We start from the raw sequence: 14,422 nt of genomic DNA, 5'->3' as shown, positions 1-14,422 counted from the left end.
AGATTAAAACCTTTCTCAAGAAACACATTTGCTGTACGGTAGACGTAAATATCATGAGTTTTGACAGTACTGCCAACATTTATTTTAAGTATAGTAATTGAATTTTGAAAAATATGCCAATATTAAAATTAATTTGTGGAATAATGGCCGTAGTATTTCTGTCCAACCATAAGCTCTCAAGATTAGTTATTGAAATAATACAGAAATATTTCGGATCAGAACATTATCCAATCTGATAACTTATTACATTTATGATATTCAAATCATCTTCGATCCGTTTAATTAACATTCCTTAAATCTAAAAGAGTCCATAATATGATTTTCTATTGAAATTTTTAAGTTAATGAATTACTTAAGTTAATGGGACTAAGTCCTTAATCATTTCAATATCTATGCATAATATCATTGTTAATTTGTTTTCTTAGTATGGTGGTATATAGGTATATGGAAAGTAGATGATGTAAATACATTCACAGAGCCGAAATACAACCCCTATAGTGTAAAAGTATTCTGGTGTGTCCAGTAGATTCAGTAAGAAAGCACTTTAATCAGGTAGGCTGACATACCCCTCACTGAGACAACTCATCGGTCTGCGGAAACTGCATTGAACACACCCTCATATGACCATGTTTTTAAATAATTAATTCAAGTCGGAAAACATGTATTATAAAGACGAAAAGGAGCGAATTTCCTCATGAATTTATTGATGAACACAGATAAGATCTTCTGGACATTTATGTGTGGGAATATTTCAATAAATATCACGATATTAGCCTTTGGAGAAATCGGTCACGGCTTTATGAGTGCTATCGGATCTATACGGGTATACGGGTTTGTTTTCAGGCTATGTTAATGTGTTTACATGTGTCTATATGTGACCTAGATACGAGTGATCAAAATAACCTAATGTACATCGTGACCTAGATATCGTTATATTGATATCAATAACACTACAATTAGGCCGTCTCCGGTTTATAAATCATACTCTCTGGAGTTTTCATTACATATCCATACGGCACAGGTTATCTCAAAAAGATGTACATTGAAAATAACCTGTCTAAAAGTATTATAAAAGTTCAATTTCTTTAACATATTAATGGTTACAAATTAGATGGTTCTCGTTATAAACATATATCGCCAGGACACAAATCATCTCAAACAGATCTTCAACGCAACTATTTAATACGATTATGTTCTTTTTATGTATTAGATAATCTAGTATATAGCATTTACTAATCATTAATATGAAAGCTCCCAATTAAATATTTTACCAAGTAACGTATAGTATAGATACAAATATATACATAACATAAATTTTCAAAAGTTTTTTTGCTGTGTATTCCAGCGTAACTATCTGACATTTGCCATCTTAATTTAAACCTGTTTAATCCGGAATCCTAGCTGTAGAAAATCAAAAGTATATAGAATTTCGCTTATCATTTACATATGTCAACACTGAACAAAAAGTTATCAAGTAAATAAAGTATAAAAGACATATATACAACAAAACTTGTCAACATCTTTGTTTTGTGTATTCCAGTGTAAGTATGTGACATTTGTCTTCTTAATTTAAACCTGTTTAATCCGGAATCCTAGCTGTACCGGCTTATATTCTGGTATCCGATGTAGACAAGTTTCACAGTGTCTCTTTCATACCAACAATGAAAACAAAAGAAAGTGTTTGATCGAATATCGTGTTTACAGTACACAAAAAAAGAAATATGTTTGCAAATTACTAAAGTGGAGTCATTATACCCCATGCTGAAGCAAACCTATTATTCAGCTTTTAAAAATAATTATTTTCGGAAAAATTTCATTCCTTCGATATTTGATAACATCCTGACCCTTTAATCTTAAGAGGAGGATGCGGATGGTTATGGTCCGTTTCGCTTTACTATTTGTGAACCATTCTGTCGAGTTTGACTTTGTAATATGTGCTGGTCTTCAGTCGTTTATCCATTTTAAAAATAATCTTAACATTTATATCGATCACTTCAGATAAAAATCAGTGTTTGTGATTATTATATCGTTAGCTAAAGTTTGAACATTTGGTACTCACCATACCCTAGTTACACGAATATCCCTTCAGTGAATAAAGTTCCTTACTTAAATACACACAAAACGCATTACAGATGTTCAGGGAGAGAAAGAAAACCTTAAAATGATTTATTAACTATTGCAATGCTTGGGGAATGCAAAGTGGGTGGATATTCATGACCAATAGAGGAACACATTTATTTCTTTATAAATCAACTTTGATTTTTTTATCGAACAATAACATCTAGAAATTTGATTAAATATATTACGATAGCTATTAATAAATTACCAAATGGATGGAAAGTAGGTCCACAGAGCGCGAGCAAATACTGTTTATTCTCGTGATATTGTAGAAACTAAAAAACCAATGTAGATTTAAGTATTTTGTCATTAATTTCCGGCTAACCTTAGAATACCACTGCCACACGTATGTAAAGACTCTCGTTAGTTTTCACTTTGGAAAATATACAAATTCCTTTCATTGCTTTATTTCGACAATTTAAAATCAGCAATGAAAGATCTATTTTGATAATTATTAGGGACTATGTTAATTTGTTTTACCTACGTTAAGGGTTGTAAAATATACCAACTATCTAACTCTTTGTGAAAATAAATAATAATACGATACATTAGGACAGACCAGTTTTTTATGTATTTTGCGAAAACAAGTCACTTATTTGGAAACATTTTATCATTTTATTCAAGTTGAATAGGAAAACTTTAACTAAACACTGTACAAATTAATCTTGATCTTAGCACACTTTCAGCATTACCTTACAAACACGTTGTAACATCGGTGCCTCATACGTGACACATCACAGTTGTTTCTAGAATCCTACAGAGTATTCCGTAAGGTCTGATACCTGTAGTCATACCGGGAATATATATACAAGTTTCTGGTCATCGTGAAGTTTACACAAACCCAGGTTTATTGTTTGTTTATTTGTGTGTTGTTTATATCATTTATGGTTTATCCGATTTTAAGGGCGATAATCCTGAGTTATATCACAATACGATTAGACTTAACTCGGCCGGAATGCGACAATTGTGCAACATAACAATACGTTATAGATGTACACTAATATTCTCATATGATCTTGTTTACTGTCTGTTGGCTGGGATTTCCTCGGCACTCCTCCTGGGACACGTGACTTAATGACTAATTGTGACCCACGTGGTAGATTAACCACAAGTCATTAAGCTAATTTGCTCCTTCTTAAGTATGGTGTGTGGTCTACTTTAGGCAACTTTGTAAGATCGACCGACATTTTGATGATTTAAACTCAAATAGAATAACAAAAATGAATGTGATATCAAAAGCAGTTAAAAAAAACCCAGTAATTTGATGTAGATATATACAACTGTAGTTTGTTTTAATAAAAACTCATTTTAAGCATGATGATATAAAATACAATTACATGTTATGTACTTAGAATTATCCTTAACGGACCACAACGTTGCTGAAACAAAATCCTAAGGTTGATTTAAATAAATATACTGTCAGAACAGCTTTGTCAATGGATGAGGTTAAACTACAAAACAAAATACATGGTTTCCTGTCTAATGTTTGAATAGAAGGCGTATATCGGTATTTTGTCGCGTGGCCATAAAACCACAATAATGTGATATGGCTATTTTAAAAACGAAAAAGCCACCAAAAATGATATTAAAAAACACCACAAAACCACATTCAAATGTAACATTAATATTGTAACAATGAATGAAAAAGTCAACAAAAAATATATTTGAAATACCTAGCGCTTTCAACACGAAACCATATTTAAAAATAAGTATATTGTTACCAAGAAAAACACCAATAAAGCCTTACATGTATGAACATTGTAACTATGAAAAAGTCAACAAAATAGATATTTTAAATATCCAGCGTTTTCATCACAAACTACAGTGATATAATATGAAATTTGTAACCATGATACATAGACAAAAATGTTATTGGAAAAAAGACCTTTCATCACAAAATCACATTAATGATATAATATGAATAAATTTGAAATGTCCGTCACTTTCACCACGAATCGACATTAGTGATAAAATAAATATATTGTTACCATGAAAAAAATCAATAAATTCATATAATTATTGTAACCATGGAAAAGTCAACAAAATAGATATTTGAATTACACAGCGCTTTCGTCACAAACCACATTGATATAATATGAATATTGTAACTATGAAAAACGTCAACAAAACAATGATAAACAGTGGTGGTATGATTGTGACCTCGCCACAGCCGGCCAGGATTAAATGGAGCTCATTTATGTGACATATTTCTCCAGTCTATACTTAGACCGCATTGTCTGACCAACTATCACCAAGACCGGTATGAATGGCGCTAAGGACACTCGGTGTTTGAGAACTTTATTTGAACTAGGTTGTCATATTATCAAACAGAATGGAAGCCTTTCAAATTAGATAAAATGTTTAAATATCCGATAATGTAATAGTGTAATCGGTTGACCTTACGGTGTGAAAGAATGGTCTTCTGTCTTTAGTACGAAGCATTGGCAGCTTGATGCCATATTATCTGTAAATAATTACATTTCTGTTAAAAAAACAATAAAAAAAACCCAAAACAAACAAAAAAGCCGTATTTCATATTAACACAAACCTATTAAAAATAAGTAAATGTAACATATATATAAATATTGCTGAATTTGAAATATGAATATGAATTTCAAACATTTATCTACATTTAAGCATTTTTGTACTCTAATGAACTTAATACAAAGCATTGTGTACTTAATTCCGAACTGCTTGGATTTACGTATTCCGGCACAAAACATGAGCGAGAATTATTTAAAAAAGGGGAAAATAATTAAGAAATGAAAATGAATTTATATTTATAAGTTATAGAATTAGAAATAACGTCAATTTGCAACAGTAATCTTTATTTAAATATTTGTGTATCTACTTACTAACCGTTTGCTCGGGGTGCGAGTTGACACATCCACTACTTGGTGTGTTAAGGTTATCAACACTGCAGCTTGTAGGGATTAACAGAAACGTAAATAGAATGAATTGAACCTATTTTTTAGGAAAGAATAAATAAAGCAAATGAAAAAAAAATGGAATGTCATGATAAAAAGTTAATTAGAATTAATCTCTACAACCAGCATAAATTAAGAGGGGAAACATATGGGTGTTCATTTGTATATTTTTGCCACTAAGTGAGTATTTATAAAAACGTATTGACTCCATAGGGTAACAGAAATAAACACAAATAAATAGATATTTGTGCTGGAACGTTTTACCAACTATAGGGATAATATACGGGTAGAGAGACTAAATGATATAAAACTATTTAAGGGGAAAATAAAAATAGAAAAATAGGTGGATTGTGAATGTCTTAATATCTAATCAAGTTTAAAGATTTTAAATTTATTTTTAAAATATCAAATGAAATCCGATGTATTATGATCTTCAAAGAGTAGTCACTAAATATAGGTTGTGAAGAGATTTTATTAGGATTTAACATTTACATAACGTTTACGAGCCGTGAAAAAGTGATTTGGCTTCCAAGTATTTCTATATATAAGGTGTGAAAATAGTTCACTAACCATATCTGAGGAATGTTGACACTGAATGTGTATTGGGGTCGTAAAGGTGATCGTCTCTAGATAGGTGTGTAGTGTCCGATCTCCGGGAGGTGGTGGTTTGTATCGCTCTATCAACACTTTAGGCCATTCCCCAGGAGGTATTGGGCATAATCAATCAGAGTAATTAGTCATGTTTAACAGATGTCGATATACTGATTTAACATCCTTAGATAATGTTCTGCCTTAGCGAGTACACCTGTATCCGGATCACATGTCGATCTCATTTAAAATTTTATAATTTATTTCACAAATGTCAATTAGATTTAATCACGTGCTTAATATGAACACGTTTTTTTATACATTAAACATTTTTCTTTAAAGTAAATTATAATGTCAAAGTAAAATGGCTGAATGAATTTTCGACCCTCGTTTTAGTTCTATTTTACTTTTACTGAATATCTTCTCATTATACACAATGAAAATGTATTCAGCAAAATTTTCAGATTACCATTTCACACCATTTCAAACATTAATTATTTCCATACGTTTTCATACTATTCATATGACATTAGATCAATTTTTCATTTAATTTTTAATTAATTATTTAATTATCTACATAAAACATTATGTATTGATGTAAGGCATAAAATCAAACTTACACAAGATCTGAACATAACCTTGTAGGATCCACATGATTTGTAGTACCGCAAAAAAGACGAAAAATGGAAATGATATGAATGAGAAGGTAAAAGTTTGAAACTGATTCATGTGTAGATATTATATAAATATTTCAAATATTCTTTTTGAGTTTAAAAAAAATATGAATTCTTTCCAGTGATCACAAACATGTTTCAATTCTTACCATTCGAGAACATCAGTTGACGTAAGTTTGGTGTAATTGTTTTGCATTTGTTTTAGATATAGTGAGAGCACGTACTATCTTTATCGAATTATTTTAGTAATACTACTATATACTTATTAGATTATGATTTCTGTTACATGTTTCTCCACATTGCAGTTGTCCGACCATAAATCATTTATATACAACTATTTGTTTTTTGGCAACTTTCTTATTGCATAAATATAGGAACACCGTTGAATCGACTGACAATATAGACATTTAAATACAACTTTGACGAATAAAAAATGTAAGAATGTACTTTATAACTTGTAATTACCTATTTAAAATTTAAATATATGCATTGAATAGATATTTCTTTTTTGTGTTAACCACAATCCATAAATGTATACGGTGCATAATTTAACATTATCCTTCAGTCACGTGCACAACCGACCAGTTGGTATTCATGGATTTAAATCATCCGATGATATCACGTGCTAAATATTGGTGCCACATGATCAGCCAGAAATGCAAAAATGTTACATGGTCACTGCATGATATCTACACCATTGTTCTGATAAGCCAGCTGTAATTGTTAAAAGTCAGGGTTGTTTTTGATCACGTGTTGATGTCCTGAAGGTGACCCCGGTGTTTTTCTTTTCTAGGATGTTTAGGTTATACTTTAATCATTTGACGAAGTGACTAATTTACATACATTATCTAACTCATCGTGACACCCGCTTTAATGAAGAACATGACAACTCTTTCAAAAAGACTTCACAAAAAGGAAAGAACGAAAATCGTTAAACTGAATTGATACGTTACCTAAATACGTAAATTTGTGTCCTCAGAGGCCATGCTTTATTATTTATTTATAACCCGACTCTGTCGACCTTCAACTCAAGTTTTATGTAAAATTAGTATATTGCCTCTTCCTTTTATGATTGCTTTTGATGTAGGTTATATAGCCGGTATATAACTTGGCAGTAACGCGACTGTTTTGGTTGTGTTGTCAATGTACTAAGGTGGGTCGGTAACCGAAGTGTGTCTATCTTCTATCTATATCAACGAAATTTTATATTTATGAAAAAGTTTAGAAATCACAATTCTGTATATAGGTAAATGTATATAATCAATAACTTAATTAGTTGAGTAAACGAATAGCTACTAGAACGAAATATGACACATCACAACCAAAATGGAAGAAAACTTACCATCAATTTCTAAACTGTTGTCTGATTCCATTTGTATATACATATATACAAATAAAACATGTGAAAATGAAAATTAAAACCTAAATAATAATAATATTGTTTTACGGTCTTTTTTATCATTGATGTGACTTTTTTTTTTACTTCATCGGGTTATGAAAGAAATTTTGTTTGCAAACTGTGTGGGATTCTCACAAAAGTTTGCAAATAAAATTCATTTCATAACCCGATAAAGTTAAAAAAATAGTAACATCAATGCTTATAATTAATTTTTCAGACTATTTGATAAGATAAAATACGTTTAAACGTACGATTCCATTGATTTCCAATGGATCATTTTTTATAAATCAATACGCAACGTCGACGTCGCTATTGTGACGTCATGATAACGTCGGGTTTTCGCGCCATTCTCGGATTTTTCTTGATAGTGTATGAAGAAAAAGGATTTGACAATCAGAAAGTCTGATATAGTATGAATAGAATGAAAACAAACATCAAACAAGTAATTGTCTTTCTACCACAATACGTCGTGTTATATCAATCTCAGGTCATGGTATAACTATGCTGGGTGTTGTATAAATATATTGTTATTCTACCCTCCGGTACTTCAAATTTTGATCCGAAATACTTTTCTTCTCATTGTCACGTCACAAGTTGTTGACGTCATGTTGCTGAACCCCGATCGCAGCTTGCAGATCATACCGCTGTTGAAACCGGGTTTGTGACGGCGTCAGAATTTTTCATGTTTTCCCTTTCGTAGCATAAACTATTGATTCAGACTCAAAATTCATAAATGTCTTTAATTGTTTATGTTGAAGCACGGTTTGATGATTATTTTGTAGGAAATAGATGTCACTTTGCCGTAAACTGTCCGAATGTAGCTCGATTAGGTTATTGTTCATTTATCTATAGAAATCTAGATTCAGAAAGACGTTCGGTAAGTAGGTATACACGAAACAGTTGCTTAGACATAACAAATCTATATAATAGGTAATTGTATATAATTTATAAAAATATCTTGTTTGCCTTTAGCTGGATGTGCGATCAGTACTTAATTCCATAGAGAGCGTAGTGCCATGGACTTGTTTTCGAGACGCAATTCACATTTTTTTTTTGGATTTTCATTTAAGGAGGTAAAGTAAAAAGCTCAAATTTCCAAATGTTGGTAATACGGCGTAAAGTAAGTAACTACTAATTCGTCTGCTGTTTTTGAAAGTGAAAATTGTCATTAATCAGCGGTGCAGACTCTTTAACAAATCAGTTTTAATGATCATCATTTATGTGATATATGTCCCGTATGGATTGGAGACACAACCGTAAACAAACCTTAAAATAAAATTGATATGAATTGTCATAATTACCTTTAAAAATCAAAACAACAGATATTATATTTATCCTGATATTGTACTTATAAGTGAAATATGATGTTTTCAGACTAGAGCGTAAAACTTTTCAAAGCGTTTTCAATTATCATAATTATTTTTAAAAGGCTTAACAACATATATATTTTTTTCAATTTCAATGCTCACGCAATCTATAGCCCTGAACGATAAGAATATTTATTTTTGGCATCTAGATGATAGTTACTTAATATATAGAGAATGGATAATCGTAACGATCTGTATTGTACATTACCTGACAAAACTTTTGTATACAATGTCGAGTAGAAACATTGACATAGCACGTGTACATGAACATTAATATCCAAACTTTCTCAAGGACCACCTTACGGCAAAATGATAAAGCTATACCAGGATTCGACTTTCTCAAAACTGATTTCTGTATACAATATACATCTACAAATGTGTCAATATAAATTTATTGTTTAAATTTCACAACGTCTTGCTTCTTTTCTCGTCAAAAATTTGAACAATGGAAACAGATTACGTTTAGAGAAACTATAGTTCGACCTTGTAATTAGGCTGTCCTTTGTGTATGTAACATATAACACATTACAAAATACGTTATGCCTACGCTTCCACTGTGAAGTGCACAGACGTATAACATCTCTCATAATCAATGGTGAATGCGATTTAAGTGCTGTGTATAGAGTTGAACCCTTTTTGGCCCTAAATCCGCCAAATTATCATCCTGTTATTATGTAGCATTCTAACCATGCAGATATTATGAAAATAATGAAAATATTGAAATTTTGTCAAGTTTGGCGTTTTTAGCTGAGTCATCTAGAAACCATTTAGAGCCGGACTACTTCTGTTTTCTATAGAGATGAAATGAAACGTTTCACTCATATTTCTATTGATATAAGTTATGTGATCAATAGAATCTTAGACTCGTGACTATGTAATATGGAATTTATCAAAATCATTGAAAAATTTGAAATGCTTCTCGCCTAAAGGTTTTTAGAAAAATCATTGAACTCCTTTGATAAATTTCATTTTACAAAGCCATTCATGTAAGATCCTCAATATATCAGATTTGCCGAAATATAATTTTACTGCACAATATCGCGAGTTAGACTTTATATATATTTGAAACATTGATACTACGATGTATTGTCGTGATTTATTATAATACGCCAAAAAAATTGGTTTACAGTATATTATGCGAGCGATTAAAAATCGTGAAAATTAATCGCCGTAATAATGCATCAGTCAGAGGTACGATAGAGTCCTATCAGTCTTTATCGAGAAAATAAAACCACACTGAAACAGTCATTAGACATTGTCAAACACTCTCATGCATCAACGTGTCTGAATGCATCGAAATAATATAAAACCTATACAGGTGCCTATTCGATAGTACATGTGATGAGGCTATAGTGAGGGCATTTCTTGCTATTGGCACTTACTACGTTAAGGGAACACTATATCTTGCAAAATTGATACATTAAGCGTAGACGATTGTCGGATTAATATTAGTTTGGTGCATTTCGGCACGTTGAGCATTAGGACACCTAACAAGGCATGAATCTGCGAACATAAGTAGTCTTACAGAGCACGGCCAGCACTCGTGTGTCCAATGTCATACAGGGTCGTATCTATCCTATAAACTGGTAATTCCATATAAGTATCTGTTATCACACACAGCTAACCGACCGTGTAATTACGGTCCACTTTTGTCCGGTATTTTAATCACACGTGATAAAACCACTATATAGAAACGATCGGTATTTGTCCAATACATAAATAGTGACCGTATCTTTTCTCGATAAGCACTGGTCTCAATTTCGGACATACATGTATATATGCATGCTTTCAGGGTCAAAAAATAGGAGGCACGGAGTAATAAATGGACCCATCCCATTCACAACAGTTCAGATGAAAGCTCTTCACTGGTGTAGGGTAACCAATAATCCCCATTCATTATATTAAGATTCCTGACATTAAATTCCATAGCCCCTGTTTATTACAGTTAAATATGCCTTAGGTTGACAGTATATACTGTTACTTTCTCTTCAGAAATGGGTTGACATCCACAATTTTGCCCATGAATTTTAAAGCCTCTTCACTTTTGACACTATTGGGTAACCAAGAATCCCCATTCATAGTTCAAAGATTCCCGGCAATAAATTCCGTACTCTCGACCACAGGTATATGTGCCATAACTGGTCGATGGTTTTTATCATTGTTTGTTCTTCAGAGATCTGTTGAAGTCCGCAAGTATTACCCATGAATTAAGTTGTCAATCATTAAAAGTTAAGGTCAATCGTGATTCTTTATAAATATTTGTAACAATGCAAACAGTAGAAGGGAAAACATTCTTACAGACTTTACAGAAATAAAGTATAATCATTCTAGTTTCTAATCTATCTTGGATGTCTAATGGCAGATATCTATGAGGTATCCTATATATAACGACCACCTCTGTATAAAGAACACTTGCTCAGTAGCACTACATCAATGCAACTTGGCATGTGTTTAAGACGATTATAAGATTCTTACATATCATGGGGATATGAAGGATAGGGATATTCTATCCGAGGGTAACAAAATGATGTAAAGGTTTCCTGAAGGTTTACAACATTTTGTGATCCCGAGGGTAAAATATCCCTATCATTCATATCCATATATAAAAGTGTATTTTTCTTTCTCATACCTCGATTTTTTTATTGTACTTTTCAACTATGATATACCGCCATTTAGAAATAAGCAAGTCAATTTTCAATATATAAGAGAAACTGTTGTCCATATCTTTTGTGTGGTCTTGAGTGACAGGTTTGACAGTATTATGTGATTTTGTCAGTCCATGTACCAGTATTTAATCAAGTTATTTATTAAACTTAATTAAATTCTAGATTTAAAAAATAATAAAAAAAAATCAAGGGCACCTAATCTGAGCAATATATTTTCCAATACTGATTCATTATGTTAAGGCGTCATTGACTGAAGTATAATTGCATTGTAGTATTTGTAGTGTATTTACATTGATATTAATGTGTAGACACCATTGACTGTTCAGCATGTAAATCTACGTCTTATTTGTTGATTTTCTCATAAAGTTTTTTCTTCCATTGATTCCCAGCTATTTTATCATTGCAGTTATTATATCAACTAAGAACATGACACCTCTCCTTTTCTTTGATCACGATTCTAAAATAACTAGAGCATTTAATGAAATATCTATATTGAGCTTTTAAAGTAATAAAACACCTAAGTGACAATGACCTTCAACATGTTACCTAAATAAAACGTTCAAACTAAACTTCACCGCAGCCATAAAATTGCCATAAAGATAATATATTTAATCTTCAAATACCATCATTTTAATTAAACAAAACCCATTAATCTATATAAATGTTTTCCAAAAAAGCTTACTAATCAAAATAAAAAGTCATGGAAAGCCTTATGATATGTCATTGAAACATATATTTTTTTTATTGCTACTTGTATTTTAGATACAAAACATAAAAAACCAGTGTTGCTAGTTTCACGAATATATCTTAGCTTTAAGGAATGCATTCAAATTTACATAGGAAAACCTTAACAGAAGTAAAGGAATGTTCATTCATTAAAAAAAAATCTTCTATACTTTTGTTATTCTCTCCTATGGGAAATGCTAAGGAATTCCTGATTGTTAATGGAATATTTGTAAAACTGACCCCAGAAAATAAAACAAAGTATGCAATAAATGTGTAAATAATTTGTTCAAACACAATAATTCCATAAAAAATAAAATGAAATTGGAGTAAACTGGTTTATTAAAAATGGAACGCAGCATTCAATGTCAGTGTTATTAACCTATTTGCCCTTAAACTAGCGATTGTCAGTTACAAGACAAAACGTATCTATATCAGATGGTGACCCTGAAACGTTCCTATAGTCTTCAGTGAACCCCATTCTCCCTGTAAACTTTAATGAAGGAATAAAAGCAAACAATTAAAAAAATAAAATCAGGATTTGCAATCACTCTTGTTAAATAAGAGTGTTTTTTCTCCGTTAAAAGGGATATCTCATTTTTGTATTGATTTTGTATTGATTTTGTATTTTGATTTTGTATTGATTTTACAGTGTCTATCTACAAAATAGTAAATAAAACTGAATCAGAACTTGATCTGTCTATACTTAAGTAGGCAACGTTTATGTGCCATTCTTATTAAACTGCCATTGGTTTATATTTAAAACAAATGTTTCATTTTATCTTTTATCACATAATCTGCCTGATATCCAGTGATTTCGCACGTGTTATATTTTTGCATATGTCACTAGTGTAATATGACCTGGAGCGATTGTCATTGGCTAGAAATTCATTGTGACGTCAGACAGAAACAATAAAATGACGTCAGGAAAATGACGTGAAGTCAGGATTGCGAGAACGGCGGGAAAAATGGCGGCCTTTGCTGGATTTTCGGATTACATTTTGACGTGAAATTCTTTGTTATGTAGGTATTTGGAGTTATGTATTATAAGACTCTTTCATATGTGGATATGAAGGATAGGGATATTCTACCCGAGGGTCACAAAATGTCGTAAAACCCGAGGCTTTACTACTATGATTTTCCGCCATTTTGAAATCAATTAGAAAGAAAACGGGACTGTAAGTTAATTCTCCATATATGCAAATTGCGTTATATTTTCAACTCAATTCCCGTTTTTTGTATCTTATAAAGTAAATCTAGCCTAGTTTCTGAAAAAAATGTTAAAATTGTACCTAGAAATAGTAATTTTGTTTATGCTGTGACGTCACGAGGCTTTATTGCATGTGTAGCCATGCAATACAGCCTCAGTCGACATGAGTATATTGCCCTGGACCAGCCTGTATTACACGTGTAGGTATGAGAGAAAAAAAGTATCTTAAATTTGTGTTAATTTCATATGAGATTTTATGAAGCTCGTCTCGAAGTTTTCATTTTTGCTATCCAAGGCTCGCAAAAATAAAAAAAATAAAATCATAAAATCTCATATGAAATGAACTTTCATGTAAGATCCTATATTTGTTTCCATTTGGAGTAAAGGCAACGAATTTATTGCTCAAACTGAAGACTTCAAGTAAGTTTCCTTATTTCATGTAAGGAAATTACATAAAGCATACTAGCGATATTCTAATTAATTTCCTTTGCGAAAACGTGACCACGCGACATACCACGTGACGTAACATGACTTCTTACCTATTTTACAACTGCCTCCGCCGTGTATTAGACTATGCCATCCGTTTATAGAAAAGCAAAACAATGGCATGATACCAATTAAAGCAAGCCTCCTTATACCGAGTGAATGTACACAAGGCAATCAATTCTATTCGATAACTCTACCCGGATTTCTCTCACGGAATCTCAACAGTCGCTTTCATCAGCTTTTGTCTCGTTCTCAGACATAATT

Source organism: Argopecten irradians, chromosome 15 (assembly GCF_041381155.1).
Source record: "Argopecten irradians isolate NY chromosome 15, Ai_NY, whole genome shotgun sequence".
In the NCBI taxonomy this organism is placed as follows: Eukaryota; Metazoa; Mollusca; class Bivalvia; order Pectinida; family Pectinidae; genus Argopecten; species Argopecten irradians.
The sequence above is the reverse complement of the archived record's forward strand: the minus strand, read 5'-3'. Positions refer to the sequence as shown.